This window comes from Zalophus californianus, chromosome 17 (assembly GCF_009762305.2).
Source record: "Zalophus californianus isolate mZalCal1 chromosome 17, mZalCal1.pri.v2, whole genome shotgun sequence".
NCBI classification, from domain to species: Eukaryota; Metazoa; Chordata; class Mammalia; order Carnivora; family Otariidae; genus Zalophus; species Zalophus californianus.
This window is the reverse complement of record NC_045611.1, coordinates 43,613,704-43,640,509: the sequence shown is the minus strand read 5'-3', so window position 1 is coordinate 43,640,509 and position 26,806 is coordinate 43,613,704. Positions and strand designations below refer to the sequence as shown.

Below are 26,806 nucleotides of genomic sequence, written 5' to 3'. Positions count from 1 at the left end.
TTGCCAGGCGGACTGGGGCCTCGCCGTTCCCTAGCGCCGCTGAGCCGCCCAGTGTCTCTCGCTCTTCCGGGGTGGGTCGCTTTGAGTGAAGATGAAAGGCGTGTGGAGAAACGGTGAGGCCCGTTCGCTTTCCTCGTCCTCCCGCTCACCACCAAGTGTCCCCTAAGAGGCAGAAGGTCCCAAATGCCTCCCTTGATTTTCTTGACAAAATGGGACTTTCATCCTAGGAAGCCAGGTACGGAGATGCCAGACTTACTGCTCTTTGATTTCAGAAACAGGGTGTTTCAGGCCTGAGTGAGGGATAGGGGGCCGATAGCATGACCCTGGTATCTCCCCGGCATGCATTCTTCCAAGGATTCGTTCGTCTTTACCATTCCATAGCATTCGTGATCCGACCCTACCCCGGGGACACCGCGGTGGACGAGACAGCCCCCCCAGTCTCCATGCTACGGAGCTCAGGTTCAGTGGGGGACTTAGACACATCACCATCATCAGGTAGGGATGGTAGAAAATACGCAGCAGGAGCGGGTTAGTTTGGGACACAGGGAATGTGAAGGGTCTGTGGGCTGCCCCAGAAAGCACTGGATGCTGGGCCAGGAATTGTGGAGAGCTCACTCAGCCTCAGACAGGGCCCTGAGAAATGGCAACATTCAGGGACATTTCACTGAACATGCTTGCCTAGGTCACCATGCTGTCCTCAGTGTCTAGTTCAAAGCCTGACTCTAAGTAGTTAGTCAAAAAAACACATGATGGGAGAAGTGGTGGGGTGAGAATAAAACTGGGGACTGAGGGAGGGGGGTGGAGCAGGATGAGGTATGCGGGTGGAGGGCAATGGTGGGCCATATAAGGCTGTGGAGCCGAGAGGAGACAACTGAGTGAGTGGGTCAGGAGATTGATTGGCTGTAGGGGCGGGGTGTCCAGCCTGAGGTCCAGGGCTCTGCGCTGGGAATTAGGTGGAACAGACCTTGAAATGTGGATGTGAGAAAAGGGACAATTTTGGGGGAGATGCTGATAACAATGTGGGGCCCTGTGGGTGTGAGGAGTCAAAGGGACATCCAAGGGTTGGCTGAGTCTCTGGCCCAGGGACAAAGGGACCATGGGATCACCATTAAGATACCAAATTTGGGGGAGAAGCTGAGTTCAGCTTCAAGTGTTTCATAAGGGCTGAGAAGCAGAAGAGGATGCCAAGGGCTGATGTAATCCAGGTGGGTTTCCTGGAAGAAAGAGCAGCTGGTACTCCACAGTGCCTAATTCTCAAAAGGTGCCATTTCGCTCAAACATTGCTATCCTTCTGCCTTTTGTGCGGTGTTTTGCTATTAAAAAACAAAATCAATTAGACAGCATGTCTGCCATTGGGCTTTGAGCCTTTCAAGGGGCTTTAAAAAGTACTGGCTGTTAAGAGAATGAAAAGACAAATCACGGACTGGCAGAAATATTTGCAAAACACATACCTGATGATGGACTTGTATGTAAAATATACAAAGAACTCTTAAAACCCAACCATAAGAAAACAAAGAATCTACTTAAAAATGGACAAAACTAATGAACAGATATCTCACTGAAGAAGATGTACAGGTGGCAAATAAGCATGAAAAGTTGCTAACCATCATGTCATTAGGGAATTGCAAATTCAAACAACAATGGTATGTCTCAACACACCTATTAGAATGTCCAAAATCCAAAAAAAATGACACCAAATGCTGTTGAGGCTGTGGAACAACAGGAACTCTCCTTCTTTGCTGGTGGGAATGCAAAATGATACAGCTGCTTTGGAAGACAATCTGAAAAGGCAATAGACTCTATGATCACAAATATATGGCATTCTAGAAAAGGCCGAACTGTAGAGACCAGTAAAAAGATCCGTGGTTGCCAGAGGATCATGAGGTGGGGGGTAGGGATGGAAAGGTGAAACTATTTCGTATGATGCTGTAATGGTGGATACATCACATTATGCATTTATAAAAAGCCAGAGAACTGTACAACACAGAGTGAGCCTTAATGTAAAGTATGGATTCTAGATAGTAATAATGTTTCACTGTTGGCCATCAATTGTAACAAAGGTACCATACTCCTGCAAGGTGGTATTAATAGGGGAAAATGTGTGTGGAAGGACAGGAAGTATATGGGAATTTTCTTTACTTTTTGTGTAACTTGCTGTAAGCATTAAGCTGTTCATGAAAAATAAAGTCTATTAAAAAATAATGGTTGAAAGTTGGAATATTATTTAATGAAACATCTATAACCATAACCTAATGACAACTAATCAGATGCACCTTGACTGAAGCTATAACATAAAAGGATTCTTAGGGCGCCTGCATGGCTCAGTCGTTAAGCGTCTGCCTTCGGCTCAGGTCATGGTCCCAGGGTCCTGGGATCGAGCCCCACATCGGGCTCTCTGTTCGGCGTGAAGCCTGCTTCTCCCTCCCCCACTCCCCCTGCTTGTGTTCCCTCTCTTGCTGTGTCTCTCTCTGTCAAATAAATAAATAAAATCTTAAAAAAAAAAATAAAAGGATCTGTATGTTTTGGAAGAAAGGCTAAAGCCAAATAAGAGATGGCTACTACCAGTTGTCCCTCCAACTCTTAAAAAAAAAAAAAAAAAAAGGCCACGCAGACGTTATTAGACACATGCATTCCAGGTGCCTCTGCTCTCCCCAGCAGCCACTGACGGATCTTCTCACCACTCTCCTCCAGTCTCTGTGCTGTGGCTTTGTAATGTATCAGCTTGAGCAGGCTGAATGAACTGTAGCTTAGAATTACCTTCTCCATGTGCTTTCAGTTAGGATGCACCAATAGAGATTCTCGGGCAGGATTTGGAGGCAGAGGTGAAACAGCTGCCATTTTGTAGATCACACAGGCTGTCGCTGGCTGGCTGCTGGCTCATCAGGTTTGCATCAGGGCAGGGGCAGCAGCGGGCCAGCAATTGTTCCACCTGTTCCTGCATCTTTGTCTCAACTGCTCCAACTCCTGGGCTGGGTGTGTCTTTGGCTCCATGATGAAGGATGCCAGCTTCTCCCTTGGACGCTCTTACCACCAAGGGCAGAGGCCAGCTTGTACCAGCTTGTCCTAGCTTCACCCCACTTTATATCTGTCTTCCCTTCCGAACTGCCTGTCCTGTGCACTTCGAGTGCCAGCATCAGACACTGAGACCACAATGTTGGGAACCGCTTCATAACTCCAACTGCATAAGTTTAAATCCCAGTTCATCTGTCTGTCTATCTAATCTATCTATCTATCTATCTATTTATCTATCTATCTATCTATCTATCTGATCAATCTATCTAATCTAATCTAATCTATCTATCTATCTATCTATCTATCTATCTATCTATCTATCTATCTATCTATCTATCTATCTATCATCTACCCTAGTGGTTCAGCCTCTCAGATGGAACCCTGATCCACTCTGCAAGCAGGAACTCTTGGTGTCTGTGGAGTTACTGTTAACCTCAAGCTGCTGTTCCTGGAGGAAGTTGGAGTGACTCTCCTCTTCCTCTCCTACATAAGAAGAGGATGTTTTCTTCTCCATTCCCCAAAAGGTTGATGCAAAAATGTGAGATTGGCATCTTACAGAAAGAAGTGGAAGTCATATTTGTACTCCCCACCCTGTTCAGTCTGTTCAATATACAAATGACAAAATGATTATCATCCCCAAACTGAGATAGTTAACCCGTGTTCTGCTCCTGATCCCTGTTTGACAAGCTTCAGGCTCTCACATTAATGCCTGTAATTTGCTGCTTATAAGGTGTTCAAGGACCAGCATCCTCCAGGGGCTTGTTAGAAATGCAGAATCCCTTGCCCCTCCACTCCTGGACTTATTGAATCAAAACATGCGTTTTGACCAAATCTGTCAGGGATTTGTATGCATATTAAAGCTTAAGTGCCATCTACAGGACATTACTTTGGGGGGATAAAACCTTTATTAGCATGAATACCCAGAGATGGATTCTTATCATTGGCTTCTTGGATATACAGTTGTAAAATTTGTGATGACTATGCGGCACATTTTAGACCGTCCTGTCTCTAATTTCCTCATAACAGTTGGCCTTTTTATGACAGTGTCAACTGAAACGTCAACTGGGCCAGCTGAGAGACCCAGAAGGTGAGTCTTAGAAAGTGAAGAGCTGGAAAGGTTCGGCAGAAGTCACTAAGGTCACTGAAACACCCAAAGCAAGAGCTCTGTACCAAGTGTGTCCACACATACTGAGTAAAAGTATGAAGTACACACAGGGTTGATATACAGCAACATGAGTTTGGTGGTTTCTTTCAGGGATGGAGGGAAGAAGGAACAGAGAAGGGGGAGGGGTTTAATTTGCATCTACAACATTTTATTTCTTTTTCAGAAAGAGACACAGCAAGAGAAGGGACACAAGCAGGGGCAGAGGGAGAGGGAGAACCGGACTCCCCGCTGACTTGGTGCAAGTAGGAAAATGTTTACATCTGTGAAATGTGGGTGGCATGTGGGGTTCTGTTAGACTTGTTTCGAACAGTCTGTAGATTTGAAACCATTATCTAAATTAAGAAATTAAAAGTTAAAAAAAAGTGGGGGGGGGAACATTCTAGGTGTCCTGTGGGTGGTGAATCAGAGGAGGAGACAGGCCAGGGCAGGGAACTGGGGCAGGTGATGACAGAGTCGAGGCTTAGCAGGGGCTGGTGGGAGAGATGATCAGGCTGAGTGGAAGACACTTATCCATAGGCCAAGCCCTTTCCAGAGAGGAAAGCAGTGTTCTCATTGGGACATTACCTGTCAAGGCTCCCTCCCTCCCACCTCTGGGATTGTCTTCCTGCTGTGCCCTCTACCTCCATCACCCTTCTTCATTATCTTCAATGGCTACCTCCTCCTCATTTTTTAGGTCTTATCTCAGATGTGCCCTCCTATGCAAGCCTTCTCTGACTGCCCCCCCCACGCCCACCCAGGTTGGTTGGATTAACTTCTCTGGATTCTCATGGTTGAGCCCAGTTGATGATGACAAATCCCAAAAACCCAAGGTAGTGTTTTTCCTCCCAAACAAGAAATAATCTTGGCTCGTGTGATTTAGAAAGTGTCCTGGTTTATCCTGATTCAGGTGAGGTCTGATCCAGCAGCTCAAACACTGGAGGGCAATTTTATTATGAGCAAAGGCTCTGCAGCCTGACTCATTGGGTTTGAATCCTCATTCCATCATTCAGGCTAAATGATCTAGGGCAAGTCTCTCAATCTCTGCAGCCTCAGTTTCCTCATTTATGAATTAAGGACAAAAATAATACCTGATTTTTAGTGTTGTTGTGGGGTCTAAATGAGACAATATGCATAAGCTCCTTGAACAGTGCCTGCACACAGTTGAATGCTCAGTGACTATCATGATGGTGGTGATGATGATGGTGGTGATGTCACTGGGGACCCAGTTTCTGGCTCCCCTTCCTAGCGCTTGCTTCTTTTTTGGCTCCTCTTTCATCCTAGAAGTTCCAGGCTCTTCTGCCTGGTTGTAGAATGACTTACCCAGCACCATTGGAAGGGGAGAAAGATGTGGTTTTAGAGGGTGACATGGAAGGGGGGGGGGCTGCTGCTTTTTACCAAAAGCTCCAGAAACCATTTATCTAAGTCTCATTTGCTCAGGCAGGGTCACATGCTCACTCTGAACCAGCCTGTAGCCAGAACGTGGCTCCCAAACAGAATGACCACTACACTGTACCTCCCCAGACTTGTTTCTCTCTCTCACTTCCCCAGATCACACAAGGGCAGCTCTGTGATTCCAGTTCCTGAGGCCAAAATTCCCTCTTTTTCTTACACCCATATCATGCATCAGCGATTCCTGTTTACCTTTAAAATTCATCAAGGCTTTTCCCTTCTTCCCCACTCATCACCTCCCATCTGGAAAATCACTGGAGTCTCCCTGCTGTCATCTGTTCACCGTAGTCCGCTCCCCTCCAGGGTCCTAGGGAGCCTATTAACACCTGAGTCAGCATATGTCACTTATCTGTTCAATGTCTGTTCATGTCACTTGGAGTAAAGTACGCTCGCTTTGATCTTGCCCATGTTACCTCCCTGATTTCATCTCTAACTCTTCCCTACCTTACTTCGCTTCAGCTATTCTGACCTCCTTACTATAGTTCAGAAATATCAGGTGGGCTCCTCCCTCGAGGCCTTTGCACTAGCGGTTCCATCTGCCTGAGACTCTCACCGCAGATTCATTTCTGGTCTCCTCTCTTAAGTCCTGCAAGCCTTTGCTAAAAAGTCAGATCCTAATTGGGGCATTACCTGCCTCTCTATTTAAAACTATAGCCCCTCACCCATCTCCAATACTTCTGATCACCCTTGCCATGCTTTACTTTTTTCCCCACAGTAGTCTTAATATTTTTCTTACTTAAGCTTATCATCTTTCACACACCACCAGAATGGCAATGCAGGAGATGTACAAGAAAACTTTGCTGAAGGAAAGAGTAAGTGAAAGAACAACTCACAGTCCCATCTGTGTGAGCCTGTCTTCTCCCCTGGACTGCAGATGTCCTGAGGACAGGGATGGGATCTATGTTGGTCACTGTTGTGTCCCCAGCATCACCCAGTGCAGAGCCAGGCGTAGAGGGGGTTGGAGGTCCTAAAGATAGACAGCCTGCAAAAGATGTCTACAAAAGATTCCTGTGAGCAGATCTTTGTCAGATGGAAGGTAAAGAACACGTGTTGGATTTCCTCTTCAGGAGAGCTGGAAAGCACCTATAAGAGTTCTTATAGGGAGGAGGAGAGAACCCCACCTGCTTTGGAGAGTGGGAGATGTGTGACGTTACTCACTGCCACATTGGCCTCCCTTTTGTTCTTTGAATCTCCAGCCTCATTCCAGCTTTAAGTCTTTGCGATGCCCATTCTGGGAACCCTGTTCTCACAGTTCTTGGAGCAGCTCTCATACTTGGGCTTCCATGTCTCAGCTCAAAGAACATCTTAGAAAGGCTTTCTTTTTCTTTTCTTTCTTTTTTAAAAGATTTATTTATTTGAGAAAGAGCGAGCAAGCAGGAGCAAGGCAGGGAGGAGTGGCAGGCAGAGGGAGAAGCAGACTCCACGCTGAGCAGGGAGCCCGATGTGGGGCTCGATCCCAGGGCCCTGGGATCATGACCCAAGCTGAAGGCAGAGACTCAACTGACTGAGCCACCCAGACACCCCTTAGAAAGGCTTTCTGTGGCAAGGCAGCTAGGTGTCTATAGACTACCCAGTCGGAGACCACATTTTCCAGAGGCCCCTGCAACCAGTTGAGGCCATGAAACTAGTTCTGTCCAGTGGACTGAGAGTAAGAGATGTGTGTCACTTAGGGCCAAAGCTTTATTTTAAAAAAATTCCCCCTGGCTTACTGAGGTATAATTGACAAAAAAATGTAAGCTATTTAAAATGTACAACATGGTTATATGATATACGTATACATTGTGAAATTATTACCACAATCAAGTTAATTAATACATCCATTACCTCACATAGTTACCTTTTTTTCCTTTTTTGGTGTGAACGTGTACGATATACTCTCCTAGCAAATTTTAAGTATATGATACAGTATTAGTCACCATAGTCACCATGTTGTACATTAGATCCTAAGATCTTATTCATCTTATAACTGAGTGTTTGTATCCTTCTAACAGCCTGGCCCCATTTCCCCCAGGCTCTGGCAACCATCATTCTACTTTCTGTTTCTGTGAGTTTGGCCTTTTTAGATTTCATATATAAGTGATACCACACAATATTTTTCTTTATCTGACTTATCTCGCTAGCATACCGGCCTCAAGGTCTGTCTGTGTTGTTGCAAATGGCAGGATTTCATGTTTCTCATCGTTTAATAAGATCTCTTTATATACATATATACAGCAAATCCTCTCTATTCCTTCATCCACTGGTGCACACTTGGGTTGTTTCTGTGTTTGGGTATTGTGAATAATGCTGCTGTCATTATAATACTGATGTCCCCGAGACAGTAATGTTTTTCCCCCTTTGGATATATTCCCAGAAGCAGGATTGCTAGACCATGTGGTAGTTCTACTTTTAATTTTTTGAGGAACCCCCATATTATATTTCACAGTGGCTGTACCAATTTACATTCCCATCCAAGGGTGTATAAGGATTCACTTTTGGGCTGAGGATTTTAGGAAGCAAGTGGGGGTTCTCCAGTCTCTTATCTTCTGGAGTCCTTCAAAGGACTCTGAGCATTTTAGGAGATGGTGGAATCACCAAGTGGAAGGAGCCTGGATCCCTAACTTAATATGTGGGCAACCAGAAATGCCCACTTTGGGAGGTTCTGTGAATGTGAAATAAACAATTTTGTGTGCTACTGAAATGGTGGGGTTTATTTGTTACGGCCACTAGGCATGACTCTAAACAGTCTACTTCTAGACCTCATTGTCCACTAGCTCAGTGTACCTCAAACTATTTGTGATTGTGAGTAGGAATCATTTTTTGATATCTCCAATCTGTCATGTACTGATTCTTTTGGTCTATATCCTGTTCAACACAACAAGTCTATTGATTATATTCTTGGATGTCACGGCCATGTCAAATTTCTGTGAGTTTTGAAGTGCTTATTGGTAATTCTGCACTTCTTTTGTTGCAGACCATTAACAAGAGTGGACCAGTAGTGGTACTACTTTAGCTTATTTATAAATAAAACATTACCCTGTTTTATTTCTCTCCTTATCATTTACCACTCCCTGTAATTATCTTGTTTATTTAGAGGTCTATTTGTGTATGGTATTCTTCCTCCTAGTACAGCGCCCGGTACATCGTATGTGCTCAGAAATTCTGTGTGGAATAATGAATAAATGACAAACTTTGGTGGTGAGGGGGAGAAGAGGCAACCATACCTGTAATAGAAGTTCTCTACAATTGTAACTTGACCTGAATTCCTATCAGTTCATTGACAGCTGCTTGACTCCCTGGCTTTCTGGTAGACTGTAAGTACCCAAGCTAAGGTCTGGCCTCTTACAACCCTCCTCTCTAAGTGTCCCCTACTAGAGATGAGACCACACTGGACTGTCACTGGCCTGGTGATATGTCTGTATTCACCTAGTTTATAAGTCCTGAGGGGGGTGTGGTTGAATCTGAAGTGGTAACTGCTATATCCCCAGCATCATAAGCACAGCCAAGGCCCTTGGTATGAATAGATTTATGGCATGAATGCATGATGTGAACAGGAGGGGAGACTGTCCTGAGGAAACAGTGCCCTACCCTGCCTCCACAGCCCTGTCTCCTGGCAGGGTCCCAGGGTTGATCTTGAACTCTGGTCCAGTGGACTGCCCACCTGGCCCCTTTTTTTGCCCCATCGACTACCTCAAGATGCTGGCTCAGGCTGTCAACACTTAGCAGTCCAGACATTTAGAAAAGGTGTCCCATTTGGCCCAAATGGATACTTAGAGTCAAAGTAAGTAACACTGTTGTATATATTTGGTAGTTTGCTGAAAAGGAGGTTAACGAGCAAGTAAGTCCATCATGAGGAAGATCAAGACGGTGAGTGTGACGAGGCTTCCCAAAACAATCCCCAAGACTGCAATGTAGTAGACTTGGTGGGAGGTCTCGGCTGCCAAGGCTCGGTTATTCCACCTGTTGCTGTGCCTTGTCTGATCAGAGAGGAGAGGGAGGGCAGGAATAGTTGGGCTTCAGTGGGTTATTGTAATGGGTGAGCTGCAGGACTGTAAGGACACAGGGTGGGGACTTGAACCCATGGAGGGACAAAAGAAAGAATTTGAGCCAAGGTCAAGGCCAGGATGAAAAGGGAGTAAAGGAGAGGATCGGCATGACGCAGATTCCCACCTGGACAGAGAAGATCAAGGCTACAATGCCTATGGGAAAACACAGGAGGAAGGCGCAAACCGACAGGCACATGTAGTCTTTGGGGGGCTTGTCCTGCAAAATTTCAAATGCCTGTGGGCAGGGAGTGGGTCATGGCTCAGTATGGCTTTTGGACCATCCTGTCCCCTCTGACTCATTTTCATGATAACTTGGCTCCTATAAATCCTTTGTTGACCTCCTTTAAAACCCCTACTGACTCCCTCTAATTCCTACCATGTCCCCTCTAACCTCTCATTATTCCCTTTAATACCTCCTTCTACCATGGATCTCCCAGCCCCCTCCACCCCTATGCTCTATAATCCCTGCCTGTTCCTAGTAACCCTTTCCCTGTCTCCTATAACCTCCTCCTTGTCTTCTAGAACTGCCTTGCAGGTCCCTACAGCATGTCTCACTTGGCCCCTAACACCGCCCCTACAAAAGCCCTTGCTGACTCTGATCGCTCTCACTGGCCTCCCTGGAACCGCAACTGAGCCAGTATCACACTTTGTTCCTATCACACCCTCATGGTCCCCGAAAGCAGCCTTTTTGCCTCTATAAAACACCTACTAAGAAGACCCTATTCAACACTTGAACACTCTCGCTTTCCATCTATAAAACCTTGTTCCCTCGTAAAGCTCTCACCCTATGAAACTGTGCATGTCTACAATACCTCTCTCCTGATCTCATTTGTAGTATCTCTTTCTCCCCATGAACCTGTCGTGGTCCTGTTATGAGCCTTACTGTTCCCCCATAAACTTCTCCCTTCCCCTTCCCCCCACCCATGGCCTCTCTGTTGGCTCCTCTAAGACCTTCTTTGACCAACTCTAAATTCTAAGTCCTCTCCATGTCCCCTTGTAGCCTCTTCTCTCTCCCCTTATAAAGGCCTGCTCTTTCTCCCTCTACCACCACCTTCTCCCTATCTCTGAAACCAGCGTCCTGGCCCTCTGAACTCCTTTCCTCCACTCACGGCAGCCTCCCCGTTCTCCTAAACCTGTGTTCCCTCTAAATAGTTCTTGAAACACCCTCTCTGCCTCCGCCTCAGACCCTTCTTGCCCCCTCATTCTGCCGCTGCTCACACTCTCTTCCGCCTACCCTATCCCCCCATAAATTCCCTCCCTTCCCCTTCAAACACTCCCATTAGGGCATCTGGGTCTGGGTACAAGCAGTCTCTCCCTCGTTCCAACCTGCCAGGGGTTACCGTGGAGACCATGCAGGCCCCGCCTCCTATCCTGTCTTTCTATTACTATTGGCTGATTGAGGTTGCATGTGATAGGGTGGGGAATCCAATACTCACATGGCTGCTGATTGGTCTGAAGGAGTTCAAGCTCTTCCTACTCTGTCAGGTGATTGGTCAATTCCAGGAGTTGTTTTTATTTGTTACGAAGGTTGTTTATATGTCTTGGATACAAGTCTTTTCTCAGATAGGTGATTCGCAAGTGTTTTCTCTGGGTCTGTAGCTTATCTTTTTAATTTTTTAACAGTGTCATATGCAGAGCAAAGTTTTAAATTTGCATTAAACCCAAATTATTTTTTTTCTTTTTATGGACGTGCTGTTGTTGTCATGTCTAAGAATTTCTCTGTTTAATCCAGTGTCAGGAAGATTTTCTCCTATGTTTCCTTCCAAACGTGTGATAGATTTGCATTTTACATTTAAATCTGTAATCCATATTGAGTTCATTATTGCATAAGAGGTGAGGTTTTCTTTTTTTTTTCTTTTTAAGATTTTATTTACTTGAGAGAGAGAGCAAGTGAGAGGGAGGGGGAGAGAAAATCTGAAGCTGACTCTGCACTGAGCGCAGGTCCTGACCTGGGGCTAGATCCCATAACTGTCATGACCTGAGCTGAAACCAAGAGTCTGATGCTCACCGACTGAGCCACGGGTGACCAGAGGTGAGGTTTTAGATGAGAGGATGATGATGATTTTAATTTTTTTTTCAATTAATTAACACCATTAAAAAACCCTAGGGGCGCCTGGGTAGCTCAGTGGGTTGGTGTGGAACTCTTGGTTTCAGCTCAGGTGGTGATCTCAGCGTGGGTGAGATGGAGCCGCCAGTGGGACTATAGCGCAGAGTCAGCTTGAGTTTCTCTCTCCCTCTCCCTGTCTCTGCTCTGCACGCTCTCTCTCAAATAAATAAATAAATCTTAAACAAACAAACAAACAAAAAACAGCCCTGGGGCGCCTGGGTGGCTCAGGTCATGATCTCAGGGTCCTGGGATAAAGCCCTGCCTCAGGAGCTGGGGCTCAGCTCTCCCTCTCCTCAGCGCCTCCCCCCCCTTGCCCCACGTTGTTTTCTCTCTTACTCTTTCTCTCTCAAATAAATACATTTAAAAAAATCTTAACAAAACAAAAAACAAAAACCCTATTCCTTCTATGATAAATTGCATTGACCTTCTTTTGAAAATAAATTGGCCATATCTGTATAGGTCTCTTTCTGTGCTGTTTGTTCTGTTCTGTTGATCAATGTGTCTGTCCCTTGGCAAATACCACACTGTCTTTTAATGTAGATTTACAGTGATTCTGAAAGTCAGGTAGTATGAGTACTCCAACTTTGTCGGTCTTTTTCGGAATTGTTTGACTATGTGTAGATCTACAAATCTTGTTGGTTTTTTAATAGGAATTGCATTAGCGTTTCAGATCAATTCGGGAGAGACATGGAACCTCCTTTTCACCAGGGAAAGCCTCCCCGTTTATTTATGCCTTTTATTTCCTTCATCAGCAGCTGTAGTTTAAACACACAGCTGATACACGTAATTATTTAGATTTACACCCAGCTACTTGCTTTGTGAGAGCTATTGCAAATGGCATTATGATGATCATTTTTTGATAGCTGTTATTTTATTTTTATTTATTATTTTGTATAGAAGTATAATTAACATACAGTGTTATATTAGTTTCAGGTGCACAATGTAATGATTCAGCAATTCTTTATATTACTCAGTGCTCATCAAGATCGGTGTACTCTTAATCCCCTTTATTTATTTAAATAAATCTGATTTCTGATTGTTCATTGCTAGCATAAGGAAACACATTGGATTTTTGTGTGTTGATATTACAAACTGTGATCTTGCTAAACTCATTTTATCAAAGAGGCCGAAAGTAAAAGGATGGAAAAAGGTATATCATTCTGGAGTGATATTAATATCAGATGAAGTATATTTCAAAGAGTAATACTGGGGGGGTGCCTGGCTGGCTCAGTCAGTGGAGCATGTGACTCTTGGTCTCAGGGTGGTAAGTTCGAGCCCCATGTTGGATGTAGAGACTACTTAAAAATAAAAAATAAAAAATAAAAAATAAAAAAATCTTATTAAAAAAAACCCAAAGAGTAATACCAGGGAAAAAGAAATTTCTTTCTTTTTCAAGAAGGACACAATAGTTCTACGTGTTTATACACCTAATAACAGAACTTCAAAATATATAAAGGAAAAAACTTTAGAAAAATCTAAGCCTAAGTCAGCCTGCACTTAGGGGAAATGCCTCACTGTCAAGGAAAACTAACATACACCAATCACAGCCTTCTAAATCCCTTCCCTTAGAAAATAGGACCTGCTAGCCTTTATGAAAATCCCTGACCTCCTAGCCAATCATACCGTTTCCACATTTCTTCTTCTAAAGCTCTATAAAGGTCAGTGTTGCCTAAAATCACTTGAGAAGGGTTTGCCACTTCTTGAGAAGCACTGTATCCCCCCAACCCATGGATTGTTTTCCCTCGAATAAAGGACATCAAAATCATTACTAGATCGTATTATTTTTGTCACTTGACACTAAAGTAGAAAATCTGTAGGGATACAGAAGACTTGAACAACACCATCAACCAACTTGACTGAATTGACATTTATAGAACATCCTACCCCCAAACACCAGGCTACACATTATTTCCAAGTGCACCCAGAACAATTATTGAAATGGATCGGCTTTTTTATTTTATTTTTTAAAATTTTTTATTGTTATGTTAATCACCATACATTACATCATTAGTTTTTAATGTAGTGTTCCATGATTCATTGTTTGTGCAGAATACCCAGTGCTCCACGCCGAACGTGCCCTCTTTAATACCCATCACCAGGCTAACCCATCCCCCCACCCCCGCCCTTCTAGAACCCTCAATTTGTTTTTCAGAGTCCATCATCTCTCATGGTTCGTCTCCTCCTCTGATTTCCCCCCCTTCATTCTTCCCCTCCTGCTATCTTCTTTTTTTTTTCCTTAACATACATTGCATTATTTGTTTCAGAGGTACAGATCTGTGATTCAACAGTCTTGCACAATTCACAGCGCTCACCATAGCACATTGTCTATCACCCAGCCACCCCCTCCTTCCCACCCCCCACCACTCCAGCAACCCTCAGTTTGTTTCCTGAGATTAAGAATTCCTCATATCAGTGAGGTCATATGATTCATGTCTTTCTCTGATTGACTTATTTCACTCAGCATAACACCCTCCAGGTCCATCCACGTTGTTGCAAATGGCAAGATCTCATTCCTTTTGATGGCTGCATAATATTCCATTGTGTATATATACCACATCTTCTTTATCCACTCATTTGTCGTTGGACATCTTGGCTCTTTCCACAGTTTGGCTATTATGGACATTGCTGCTATAAACATTGGGGTGCACGTACCCCTTTGGATCCCTACATTTGTATCTTTGTGGTAAATACCCAGTAGTGCAATTGCTGGATCGTATGGTAGCTCTATTTTCAACTTTTTGAGGAACCTCCATACTGGAAATGGATCGGCTTCTTGACCATGAAACAAGTCTCAGTAAATTTAAAAGGGCTCAAGTTATACAGTGTTCTCGGTGATATAAATGGAATTAAATTAGAAATCAATAACGGAAATATAGCTGAAAAATCTCCAGATATTTTGAAACTAAGTATTTTAAAATTTCCTACAGTTCAAAAAAGAAATCAAAAGAAAAATGAAAAAGCATTTTGAACCGAATATAAGTGAAGACACAAAATGTAAAAATATGTGGAGGTTGTCAAAGCAGTAGTTAAGGGGAAATTTATAACAATAAGTGGCTGTTTTAGAAAAGAACAGTGTCTTAGTCCACTCAGGTTGCTATAACAAAATGCCATAGACTGGGTAGCTTATAAACAACAGAAATGTATTTCTCACAGTTCTGGAGACTGGGAAGTCCAAGATCAAGGTACTGGCAGATTCAGTATCTGGTGAGAATGCCACCTTCCTCATAGACAGTAGTCTTCTTAGTGTAATCTTATGGTGGATGTGGCAAGGGATTTCTCTCAGGCCTCTTTTATATTGGCCCTAATCCCATACATGAGAGTTCTGCCCTCATTAGCTAATCACCTCCCAAAGGCTCTACTTCTAAGTTAGGGATGAGGCTTAAGTGAATTTTGTTGAGATACAAACATCCAATCTATAGCAAGCCATCTAAAATTAATGATGTCTGCTTCCTCTTTAAATATCTGGAAAAAAAGAAGAGAAAATTACCCTACAAGTAAGCACAAGAGTCTTTTCAACAAATGGTGCTGGAAAAGCTGGATATCCATATTGTAAAAGAATGAAGTTCAACCCTTACCTTATACCATCTATCAAAATTAACTCAAAGTGGATCAAAGACCTAAAAATAAGACCTAAAACTATAAATTTTTAGAAGAAACATAGAGAAAGCTTCATGACATCAGATTTGTCAGTGGTTTCTTGGGTATGACACCAAAACCAAAAATAAATAAATGGACTCCATCAAAATGAAAAAGTTCTATGCATCAAAGGACATAAAAGAATGAATAGGCAACCTGGAATGGGAGAAGATATTTGCTAATCATATATCTGATAAGGGGTTAATATCTGGAATATATAAAGAACTCCTACTACTTAACAAAAACAAAAATAACCTGATTTAAAAATGGGCAAAGGACTTGAATAGACATTTCTTCAAATAAGGTATGCAAATGGCCAATAAGCATATGGCCAATAAGCTCGACATCACTAATCATTAGGGAAATGACAATCAAAATCACAACGAGATATCACCTCATACTCATCAAGATAGCTACTATTAAAAAAAAAAGCAGAAAATGACAAGTGTAAACAAGGTAGTGCAGAGAAATTGGAACATCTGTGCACTGTTGGTGGGAATACAAACTGGTATAGCTGCTATGGAAAAATATGTGGTGGTTCCTTAAAAATAAAAAATAGAATTACCATACGAAGCAGCAATTCCACTTTTGGGTATATACCCAAAGGAATTGAAAACAGGGTCTGTAAGAGGTATTTTTGCATCCATGTTCACAACAGCATTATTCACAATAGTCAAAAGGTGATACTAACCTTAGGTGCCCATTGATAGATGAATGGATAAATAAAATGTGATAGAGTTTCTTATGGTTTGCTTCCCTCTTTCTTTTTTTCCCCCTTCCCATATGTTCATCCGTTTTGTTTCTTAATTTCCACATGTGAGTGAAATCATATGGTATTTGTCTTTCTCCAACTGACTTATTTCACTTAGCATAATACACTCTAGCTCCATCCATGTCATTGTAAATGGCAAGATTTTATTCTTTTTGATGGCTGAGTGGTATTCCATTGTATATATATATACCACATCTTCTTTATCCATTCATAAGTCGATGGACACTTGGGCTCTTTCCATAGTTTGGCTATTGTTGATAATGCTGTTATAAACATTGGGGTGCATGTACCTCTTTGAATCTGCATTTTTGTATCCTTTGGGTAAATACCTGGTAGTGCAACTGCTGGGTCTTAGGGTATTCTGTTTTTAACTTTTTGAGGAATCTCCATACTCTTTCCCAGAGTGGCTGCACCAGTTTGCATTCCTACCAACAGTGTAAGATGGATCACTAAATTCTCCTCCTGAAACCAATATTATACTATATGTTAACTAACTAGAATTTAAGTAAAAATTCGAAAAAGAAAAAAAATGTGATAGATATCCTTAAAAAGGAAGGAAATTCTGATATATGCTATAACATGGATGGACCTTGTATACATTATGCTAAGAAAAATAAGTGTCACAAAAAGACAGACACTATATGATCCCACTTATGTAAGGAACCCTAGAGTAGTCAAATTCATAGAGACAGAAAGTAGAATGGTGGTTGTCAAGAGCTGGGAGGAGGAAGGGAATGGGGAGTCATGTTTATTTCATTTTATTTTTTTTAAAGATTTAATTTATTTATTTGACAGAGAGAGACACAGCAAGAGAGGGAACACAAACAGGGGGAGTGGGAGAGGGAGAAGCAGGCCTCCCGCCGAGCAGGGAGCTCGATGCGGGGCTCGATCCCAGGACTCTGGGATCATGACCTGAGCCAAAGGCAGACGCTTAATGACTGAGCCACCCAGGTGCCCCTATTTTACTTTTTTTAAAGATTTTATTTATTTATTAGAGAAAGGGAGAGAATGAGCAGGCAAATCGGCAGGTAGAGGGAGAGGGAGAAGCAGGCTTCCTGCTGAGCAGAGAGCCGCTCATGGGGCTCGATCCCAGGACCTTGGGATCAGGACCTGACCAAAGGCAGATGCTTAACTGACTGAGCCACCAGGTACCTTGAGAGTTGTGTTTGATGGGTATAGAGTTTTAGTTTTACAAGATGAAAAGACTTCTGGAGATTGGTTGAAATATGAAATGTACTTCACAATACTGAACTTCAAAGATTTTAGAATAGTAAATTTTGTATTATGTGTATTTCACTACAATTTTTAAAATGCCATTTACAATAGTATCAAAAATATTAAATACTTCAGGATAAATCTGACCAAAGGCATGCAAGATTTGTACATTGAAAACTACAAAACATTGCAAAGAGATTTTAAAGAAGGCTTGAGTAAATGGGGAGATGTACCACGTTCACAGATTGGAAGACACAAAATATTGTTAAGATGTCAATTCTCAAATTGATTTATAGAGTCAATGCAGTCCCAATGCAGGCTTTTTCTTATAAAAGAAATTTCCAGCCTTATCCATAAATTCAGATGGAAATAAAAAAGAACTGGAACAGTCAAAACAACTTTGAAAAGGAAGAGATGGGAGAACTCATACCCTTTCACTTCAAGGCCTGTTATAAGGCAGAAATTAAGACAGTGTGGGATTAGCTTCAAAAAAGACAAACAGATCAATGGAAAAGGGTAGCCTATTCTTAGTTCAGAGATAGATCTTAACATATGTTGGCATTTGGGGTTTTTAAAATGCGCAAAAGCAATAGAATGGAGAAGGCCAGTGTTTTCAACAAATGTCCTGGGAATAGTTGGGTATCCATATACAGAAGAATACACTTAGATGCACACCTTGTGCCAACTAAAAATGACCTCAACATGCATCCTAGATTAAATGTAAAACCACAACCATAAAACTTCTAGAAGAGAACATAAAACGAGTTAAGCCAAGATTTCTGAGATTCAACAACAAAAGCATGATGTGTTAAAAAAAAAAAAAGGTAAAATTAGCCTCACAAAGTTAAAACTTCTGCTCTTCAAAAGACATTGTTAAGGGGAGCCTGGGTGGTGCAGTCATTAAGCGTCCAATTCTTGGTTTTGGCTCAGGTTGTGATCTCAGAGTCATGAGATTGAGCCCCATGTTGGGCTCCGCACTCAGCATGGAGTCTGCTTGAGATTCTCTCTCCCTCTCCTTTTGCCCCTCCCATTTGTGCCCTCTCTCTCAAATAAGTAAATAAATAAATATTTTTAAAAAGACACTGCTAAGGGGCGCCTGGGTGGCTCAGTCGGTTAAGTGGCTGCCTTCAGCTCAGGTCATGATCCTGGGGTCCTGGGCTCAAGCCCCATGCCCAGCTCCCCGCTCAGCAGAGAGCCTGCTTCTCCCTTTCCCTCTGCCTGCCACTCTGCCTACTTGAGCTCTCTCTCTATCTCTCTGTTGAATAAATAAATAAAAATCGTTAAAAAAAGACACTGCTAAGAGAATTAAAAGAAAATATGGTAAAGGACTTGATTCCAAAATAGATCACAAACTCTCAAAACTCAATAGTAAAACAAACCAATAGAAATGGGCAAAAGATTTGAACAAAAACTTTATCAAATAGGTAAAGTTGCTCACTATCATTAGCCATTAGGCAAATGCATATTAAAATCACAATGAGACACCACTACATACCTACACTGTAGTTATGGCTGCAATTAAAAAGAGTAATCATACCAAGTGTTGGCAAAGATTTGGAACTCTCATACTTGGCTGATAGGAATGTAAGATGGTACAACCACTTTCGAAAAACACTTTGGCAGTTTCATAAAAGTTAAACATACATCTACCATATGATTCAGCCATCTCACTCCTAGGTATTTATCTAAAAGGAATGAAAGCATATATATCCATACAAAAACTTGTATATGAATGTTTACAACAGCCTTGTGTGTGTGTGTGTGTGTGTGTGTGTGCGTGTGTGTGTGTGTGTGTGTAACTTCCTGGAAGTGTCCTAAAAGACAGGTCCACTTTCCCTTCCTCTGTCTCACTGCCTTGGATGCACATGTGATGGCTTTAGCAGCCATTTTGGGCTTTGTGGATGAGTGCCCCAGATTAGGGAACAGGAACAGATGGATGGAAGGAACCCTACCTTGACATTTTGAGAGGCCTTCAGGCCAGTCCTAATCACCAAACTCCAGACTTCTGTGTGAGAGGGAAATGCCCTCTACCTTGTTGAAAGTGTATGTGTGGTTTCCCACCTTGCCCCTGCTCTGTTACTTGCTGCTGAACCTCAACCTAATTAATAGTTCACCTCACTGTTCTTCTGGTCCATGAGTCTGGGTCATCAGTGTTGACCTTAAAAGAAAAAAGCCATCTATTTTAGCAGAAAATGAGTTTATTCAGGAATAGCAGGGGAATTGTAATTCAGGACAAGCAAACTATGGCAAATCTTAGGCCAGTCCCGAGAACAGGGGACAAGGGCTTACTTTTATAAGAGAAAGGGGGAAGTTGGGAAGGGCTGTTTCCCTGAGTTCTCATTGGCTGGGCTGCTGGGGGTGCTAGGAGCAAGTCTCCCTCCTGCTGGGATATGTAAAGCAAGCTTCTTCCTGTTGGGGAATGAATATTTGCTTCTTATGGCAAGTGGTAGTGGGTGACAGCCTTCTCTTTAGGGCTTCCTGACTCCATTTAAAATAAGGTTTCTTTTATTTATTTTCACATCAGCATCATTTTATTTTTTTTTTAACATTTAATTTATTTGTCAGAGAGAGAGAGAGCACAGCAGGGGGAGCGGCAGGCAGAGGGAGAAGCAGGCTCCCGCTGAGCAAGGAGGCTGATACAGGCCTGGATGGATAGCAGGACCCTGGGATCCTGACCCGAGCCAAAGGCAGACGCTTAACCAACCAAGCCACCCAGCGTCCATTCACATCAGCCTTACAAGGTGTGGGGTTAACAATCAAAACCAGCCAAAAGCCCTTGCAGTCTGAAGTCTCAGGTATTTGCTCTGACTTGTAGGGAAAGCGCCGCAGTCCCTGCCCTTGCTGCCCTGACAGGCGCTCCGTGTCCAGCCCAGGCATTTGTGGGCAGGGGCAAAGCTGGTTGTGCCGAGGAGGTGTCAGCGTTGTAATGGAGAGGGAAGAAATGGAAGCCAGAGGCTTTATCACCTTTGCCCTGGGGGAGGGGCAGCTGTGCCTGTCACATCAGTTGCGTCAATTGTGTTTTAAGGACAAGCACTTTCATGGTACTTACTTCATGTGAGGCTCTGTGAACTCATTTCATCCTCACAGCACTCCCTGCGAGTTCTGTCATAAAGGTGAGAAATCTGAAGCAAAGGAAGGTTAGTTAGCTTCAGCACTAGGTCCTGACTTGGGATTGGACTCTGGCAGGCTGGCTCCAGCATCCATGTGCCTGCCCCCATCTGTCCAGGGAAGGCCTGGCTACTCCAGCAGTCCGCACCCTGGGAGGCCCCTGGAACCAGGCAGAGCAGCATACATCCCTCCCTTTGCACTTGATTCTCTCACCAGCCCTCAATCTGGCTAACGCAGACAGTCCTCATTCCAGGGGCTAAGGAAAGTCCATAAACTTTGTTTGATCCTGGGCTGGGAATGAAAAGGTGCTGAGGCCACTCACGAGCAAGGAGGGGTGTCCCTTCCCTTGGGAGAGGCCTGTGTCCCGGACTCTTGTTTCACACCAGTAGAAGGACTGAGGGCCTCTCCACGGACAGGGAGGTGAGTACGAGGCCCTGGAGATTCTTGAGTCAGCTGATCCCAGTCCATGACCACTGTGGAAAACTGTCAAGAGCAAGCTGATGAAAGTGGGGGGCATGATGGGGGGGCAGAACAGGCTTGAAAGAGAGGGTGGCTCGAGGATGTCTGATAGACTGAGAGCAAAAGTGATGGATGTTGCTCTAAGGCCAAAACTTTATTTTTTAAAAGAGGGTTGTTTTTGTTTTTTTACTGTTTTACTAATGTATAATTGACAAAACTGCAATATATTTAAAGTGTACAACATGGTAATTTGATATACATATACATTGTGAAATTATTACCACAATCAAGTTCATGAACACAAACATCACTTCATAGTTACCTTTTTGTGAGAACACTTAAGATATACACTCCAGCATATTTTAAGTATATAACATGGTATTGTTAACTATAGTCACCATGTTATATATTAGACCCTCAGATATTATTCATCTTATAACTGAAAGCTTGTACTCTTTTCCCAGACTATCCTCATATCTTCTTTATTCATTCATCCATTGTTGGACACTTGGGTTGTTTCCAATCTTAGCCATTGTGAATAATGATGCAGTGATCACAGGTTGCAGATATCTCATTGATTTTATTTCCTTTGGATGTATACCCAGAAATGGGATTGCTGGATCATATGGTAGTTCTAGTTTTAATTTTCTGAGGAATCTTCATACTGTTTTCTTTAGTGGCTGTCAAAATTTACATTCCCACCAGGAGTGCAAAGCGTTCACTTTTGGGTAGAGAATTTTAAGAAGGTAGTGGAGGTTCTCCAGTCTCTCATCTTCTGCCTCAATTCAAAGTACTCTGAGTCCTTAGAAGATGGTGGAATCACCAAGTGGGAGGAGCCTGGATCCTTGACTTAGTATGTGGGCCACCGGAGATGCCCACATTGGGAGGATCTGTGAGCATGGAATAAAGTTCTGTCGTGTGAGCTGTGGAATTGGTGGGGTTTGTTATAGCTGCTAGCATGACCCTCAACAATATACCTTCTAGAATTCACTGTCCACTAGCCTAGTGCATCTCAAACTATTTGTGGTTGTGGAATAGGAGTGCCTATTTTGATATCTCCAATCTGTCATCGATAGATTTTTGGTCTATACCCCGTTGAACAAGACGAGTTTATTGATCATATACTTGGATGTCTTGGCAATGCCAAATTGCTGTAAGTTTCACAATACCTACTAGCAATCTCTACACTTATTTTGCAGATCATTAAGAGTTGGTTATAATAGTAAGGTCAATCAGAAAGGGGTCTTAGCTTGCTGTGTTGGGATCCTAGTTCCTAGCTCCTAGTACAGTGCCTGTTACATCTTAGGTGATCAGAGTGTATTTGTTGACTTATGAATAAATCACAAGCATTACAGGTGGTGGTTTGAGGTGGGGAGGAGGCACCATACCTGGTATAAAAACTGTGTACACTCATAACCTGACCTGAGTTCTAACCAGTTCACCGACAGTGGCTCAACTCCCTGGTTTTCTGGTAGACCACAAGTACTCCAGGGCAGTTCTGCCCTTGTACATTCCCACTACTTCGTTTTCCCCTATGAGAGATTGGACTACTCTGGACTGCCACTGTCTAGTGATATGTGTGTCTTCCACCCTGGTTTATAAATTCTGAGAGGGTGTGGAAGGATCTGAAGTTGTCACTGTTAGGTCCCCAGAATGAGGCAGCACAGCCAAGGTCTTTGACAGCATAAATAGATTTAGGGCATGAATGCATGAATGTGGGCAGAGGGAGGCTACCCTGGGGAACCAGTGCCCTATCCTGTATCCCATGGCCCACATGCCTTGGCAGGATCCCACTGTTGGTCTTGGGATCGGGTCCAATAGGTTTTCTTGAGCGACCACTAGGAAGTGGTCGCTCCCATCACCCACCTCAAGTTGCTGGCTCAGGCTGTCAATACTTGGCAGTCCAGACATTGAGGAGCAGTTGTCCCATTTGGCCCAAATGGATACTTAGAGCCAAGGTGACTGACACTACTGTATATATTTGGTGGTTTGTTCATGAGCTGAAGAGGAGGTTACTGAGCAAATATGGTCATTATGATCACAATCCAGGTGTTGAGTATACTGAGGCATCCCAAAGAAATTGCTATGATTGAGAGTACGAAGGTTGTCTCAGAGGTCTCAGCTGCCAAGTCTGGTTCATTCCTATAGTTGTGGCGCCTTGTCTGGATTTGAGGGGAGAAGGGAAATGGGAATAGATGGGCTTAAAGGGTTATTGAATGGGAGACGGGACTGTAAGGAACGAGGGTAGGAGTCTGAACCAACAGGAGGTTACATCATGGATGTAATTGGTTCAGGTTCAGGACCAGGGTGGAGAGGGAGGAGAGGGCATGATTCATTTGACACAGATTCCTACCTGGGAAGAGTAGTACATGGCTGCACTGCCTATGGGACAACACAGCAAGTAGGCCAGGATCGACAGCATGAGGTAGTCATTCGGGGGCTCATCAGACATAATTTCAAATGCCTGGGGGCAGGGGATAGGTTATGACTCAGAATGACTTCTGGACTCTACTATCCCCTCTGACCACCTCCTATTTCATGCTAACACATCTCTCCTTGGCTTTTACAAATCTTCATTGACCCCCTTTAAAACTCATACTGACTCCCTCTAATTCCCACCATGTCCCCTCTAACCTCTCATTATTCCCTTTAATACCTCCTTCTACCATGGATCTCCCAGCCCCCTCCACCCCTATGCTCTATAATCCCTGCCTGTTCCTAGTAACCCTTTCCCTGTCTCCTATAACCTCCTCCTCGTCTTCTAGAACTGCCTTGCAGGTCCCTGCAGCATGTCTCACTTGGCCCCTAACACTGCCCCTACAAAAGCCCTTGCTGACTCTGATCGCTCTCACTGGCCTCCCTGGAACCGCAACTGAGCCACTATCACACTTTGTTCCTATCACACCCCCATGGTCCCCGAAAGGAGCCTTTTTGCCTCTATAAAACACCTACGAAGAAGACCCTACTCAACACTTGAACACTCTCGCTTTCCATCTATAAAACCTTGTTCCCTCGTAAAGCTCTCACCCTATGAAACTGTGCATGTCTACAATACCTCTCTCCTGATCTCATTTGTAATATCCCTCACTTTCTCCCCATGGTCTGTTATGAGCCTTACTGTTCACTCATAAACTCCCTTCCCCTTCCCCAACCCATGGCTCCTCTAAGACCTTCTTTGACCAACTCTAAATTCTAAGTCCTCTCCATGTCCCCTTGTAGCCTCTTCTCTGTCCCCTTATAAAGGCCTGCTCTTTCTCCCTCTACCACCACCTTCTCCCTATCTCTGAAACCAGCGTCCTGGCCCTCTGAACTCCTTTCCTCCACTCACGGCAGCCTCCCCGTTCTCCTAAACCTGTGTTCCCTCTAAATAGTTCTTCTTGTAACACCTTCTCTGCCTCTGCCTCAGACCCTTCTTGCCCCCTCATTCTGCTGCTACTCCCGCTCTCTTCCACCCACCCTATCCCCCCATAAATTCCTTCCCTGCCCCTTCAGATACCTCATTAGGGCATCTGGATCAGTCACTACCAAGGCTACCTGGAGCCTCTCCCTCACTCCAACAGGCAGGAATTACCATAGAGACCAGGCCGGTTCCGCCTCCTGTTCTATCTATTACTATTGGCTGATCAAGGTTGCGTGTAATAGGGTGGGGAATCCAATACTCACATGGCTGCTGATTAGTCTGAAGGAGTTCAAGCTCTTCCTACTCTCTCAGGTGCTTGGTCAAGTCAAACCGGGGCATGCCTTGTGGGGGGGTGGGTGCGAAGCACCACTTGGAGCAAGAATGATGTAGGCCTAGGAGTCTTGGGTTGCTTCTAGTACCTTGAGAGTGGTCATTTAACAGCTTGGAGTCAGGTTCTTTAGCAATAGGGGGAAATTGCGAGAATTAACATCTTTTCATGTGCATATCTGCAACTGGTATATCCTCTTTGGTGAAGTGTCAGTTCAAATCTATCTTTTCATTTAAAAAATTGGTTTGTTGTCATTACAGTAAAATAGGGGGTCACTTACATATTTTGGATACAAGTCTTAGATATGTGATATACAAATATTTTCTCTGGCTCTGTAGCTTATCTTTTCATTTTTGAACAGTGTCATTTGGAGAGCAAAGGTTTTTAATTTGAATTGAGTCTTAATTTTATTTTTTTACTTTTATGAATGTACTTTTGGTGTCATGTCTAAGAAGTCTGCTTAATCCAGGGTCAGGAAGATACTCTCTTAATGTTTTATAGATTTACATTTTACATTTAGATCTATGATCCATATTGAGTTAATATTTATATAAGATGAGAGGTTTTAGCAGAGATTGTATTTTGCACATGGTGGTCTCATTAATCTAACACCATTGGAAAAAAACCCTATTCTTTCTTCTATAAACTGCATTTGGATTTCTTTTTATAATAAATTGACCATATTCATGTGGATCTCTTTACACACTCCTTATTCTGTTTTGTTGACCTAGTGTCTATCCATTTGCAAATACCACACTGTTTTATTAATGTAGCTTTACAGTGATTCTGAAAATCGGGTAACATGAGTACTCTGGCTTTGTTGGTCTTTTTTGGAATTGTTTGACTATATTTGTGTAGATCTAAAAATCTTGTTGGTCTTTTAATACAAATTGCATTAGCGTTTTCAGATCAATTCGGGAGAGACGTGGAACCTCCTTTTCACCAGCATGGAAAGCCTCCCCGTTTATTTACGCCTTTTATTTCCTTCATCAGCAGCTGTAGTTTAAACACACAGCTGATACACGTAATTATTTAGATTTACACCCAGCTACTTGCTTTGTGAGAGCTATTGCAAATGGCATTATGATGATCATTTTTTGATAGCTGTTGTTTTATTTTTATTTATTATTTTGTATAGAAGTATAATTAACATACAGTGTTATATTAGTTTCAGGTGCACAATGTAATGATTCAGCAATTCTTTATATTACTCAGTGCTCATCAAGATCGGTGTACTCTTAATCCCCTTTATTTATTTAAATAAATCTGATTTCTGATTGTTCATTGCTAGCATAAGGAAACACATTGGATTTTTGTGTGTTGATATTGTACCCTGTGATCTTGCTAAACTCATTTTATCAATCCTAGGAGGGGTTTTGTTTTTGTTTTCTGGGTTTTTTATAGATTCCTTGGGATTTTCTACATAGACAATCATGTCATCTACAAATAAGGGTAGTTTTATTTCTTCCTTCAAATCCCTATGACCTTTCTTTCTTTTCCTGGCTTATTGTATTGATGAGGACTTCCAGTCTGATGTGGAATAGGAGTGACGTGGAATAGGGCATGCTCACCTTATTGCCAATTTTAGAGAGAAAGCCTTCCCCTTCACCATTACATATGATGTTAGCTATAGGTTTTCTGTAGATGTCCTTTATCAGGATTAAGATGTTTCCTATTAGTCCTGGTGTGGTGAATTTTTATTGTGAATAGATATTGAATACTCCCAAGTGCCTTTTCTGCATCAACTGATGATGTGATTTTCCTTCTTGAGATGGTTCATATAGTGGATTGTATTGATTGATTTTCTAATTTTGAGCCAGCTTTGCTTTTCTAGAAGAAACCCCAGTTGGTGATGGTGTATATTCTATTTATATACTTTGTAATAGTCCCTTATTTTCCCTTTAGTGTCTCAGGGGCCTGTAGAGGTATTCTCTCCTTCTTTTCTGATATTGGTCATTGTATCTTCTCTTATTTTGTCAGTCTTATGAGAGGTTTATCAATTTTATCTGTCATTTCCAAGAACCAGCTTTTGGTTTCATTGATTTTCTCCATGGTTTCATTGTTTTTCCCTTGTCAATTTCATTGATTTTTTTTTTCACTTTTCTCTCTTCTTTCTTCAGTTTGTTTTCGTGGGGAGGGCATTATTTTGCT

At 42.9% G+C, this 26,806-nt stretch overlaps 1 long non-coding RNA gene across 1 annotated transcript; it reads right to left on the bottom strand.

Annotated features, from left to right (window-relative positions):
• Positions 1-21,523: 21,523 nt before the first annotated feature.
• On the bottom strand, positions 21,524-24,477 carry LOC113935668. The gene is made up of 3 exons (XR_003524084.1): positions 24,424-24,477; positions 23,281-23,391; positions 21,524-23,089 (listed from the first exon to the last, which is right to left on the bottom strand). It is a non-coding gene; the product is annotated as an uncharacterized LOC113935668 (long non-coding RNA).
• Between the last annotated feature and the right edge of the window lie 2,329 nt (positions 24,478-26,806).